This window comes from Hipposideros armiger, unplaced genomic scaffold (genome assembly GCF_001890085.2).
Source record: "Hipposideros armiger isolate ML-2016 unplaced genomic scaffold, ASM189008v1 scaffold_43, whole genome shotgun sequence".
Lineage (NCBI taxonomy): Eukaryota > Metazoa > Chordata > Mammalia > Chiroptera > Hipposideridae > Hipposideros > Hipposideros armiger.
This window is the reverse complement of record NW_017731393.1, coordinates 1709153-1710979: the sequence shown is the minus strand read 5'-3', so window position 1 is coordinate 1710979 and position 1827 is coordinate 1709153.

Sequence of the window (1827 nt, the reverse complement as noted above, 5' to 3'; positions counted from 1 at the left end):
GTATACATCTGTATACAGGTGCACCTTGATCTGGATCTGTAATCTCCAGCAGATCAGAGAATAGAACATTTCAATAGCCTGGGGCTATTAAGTGCAGGGGCTAATGGCCCGTTCTATCTCCATATCCCCCAGGGCCATCCCAATGTTGCAGTGCATCATGGGAACTGATAAAAGGGTAACTATGAATGCTTGATAAAAGCTGAATTTTTCAGAATAGTGTGTTTAGGAGGGCTGGAAAGTCTGTGATCCATTTCAGAAGCAGTCCATCCACAATTATCCTGAAAGGATGCAATACTGTGGAAGACAGAAGTCGGGTAGGGAGAATTACTGACAGATCTATGCTGGAGTTTCTAATGGGGCCCTTCGCTGAGCTAAACTCAAGAGGCTAGAAGGCCCTAGGCTTACCCAGAACAAAAGCCACCATTAGACACTTGGAGGGCAGAACACAGCCTTGGAGTCCGATCCTGGCTCTCCTCTTGCTTGTGGCAACATTGGACAAATTACAACATTGGAGCCTCAGCCTCCCCAATGTAACACGCTGTGGACATCTCCCTCACAGGGCTGATGGAGAGTTAGTGGTCTTCGCCCAGGTGCCTGTTGCAGTGCCAGGTACACAGCTGGAGCTCAATAAATGTACTATTACCTTCGGCACTAAAATCAAGGATGCTGGGAGTGGGCTAGAGCTCACTGGGGGCCAGTGTGGGAAGACTCCATGGAAAAAGTGAAATGACAGAGCTGTATAACAATAAGGAGGATTCAGATAGACTGGGAGGCCATTCCAGGCAGGAGAATGGCAGGAACAAAGTCTTAGACATGAGAATTCCAATGTTGCCCGCTGGTCCTCACAGAGGGCTACAACAGCCTCACTGGGGTGAAGGAGGGGACCAGAGCAATGAATTAAAAGAATAGTAGTGGGCCGGCCGAGTGGCTCAGTTGGTTAAGAGTTGGTTTAAGATTGCAAGCTCTGAGCAACAGGGCCACCCGTTCGATTCCCACATGGGCCAGTGATGCTGCACTTGAGCTGAGCTATCGCTGAGCTGCCAACAGGTGGCAGGATGGCTCAGCTGGTGTAACAAGATTGCCTGTGCCATGGTGGGCCACGCCCACCCGCAACTAAGACTGAACTTGGCACCTTGAGCAGAGCTGCTGCCCGGATGGCTCAGTGGATAGAGCATGTGCTCTTAACAACAAAGATGCCGGGTTTTACTCCTGCATGGGATGGTGGCTATGCCCACCCGCAACTAAGACTAAACTTGGCACCTTGAGCAGAGCTGCCGCCCAGATGGCTCAGTGGATAGAGTATGCGCTCTTAACAACAAGGCTGCTGGTTCGACTCCCACATGGGATGGTGGCTATACCCACCCGAAACTAAGATTGAAAACAGCACCTTGAGCTTAGAGGCCACGAGCTGCCGATGGGCAGCCAGATGGCGACTGGCGCCCTCCACAACAAGATTGAAGAAGAACAGCTTGGCTGGTCCCCTTCCCCAATTCCCCAACACTGTTCCCCTCCCCCAATAAAATCTTTATATTAAAAAAAAAGAATAGTAGCACGCCTGCTCCGACCCCTGACATGTTGGGGAACAGCCTCAGGGGGGTTGGATCTGGAATGGACTTCATATTTCCCAGAGTCTCCAAGCATCTGTGGCCTACTTAGGGACACACCTGGCCCAGCCCACCTTTTTCCCTGCCTCCAGGCCTGATGACCCCAGGTACCCAGAATTATCACACTCCTTAGTTTCTATAGCTTCATTTATTTTCAATGTGCAGCTCTCTGTCTATTCCCTATCAATTACACAACAGCAACACACACACACACACACACACA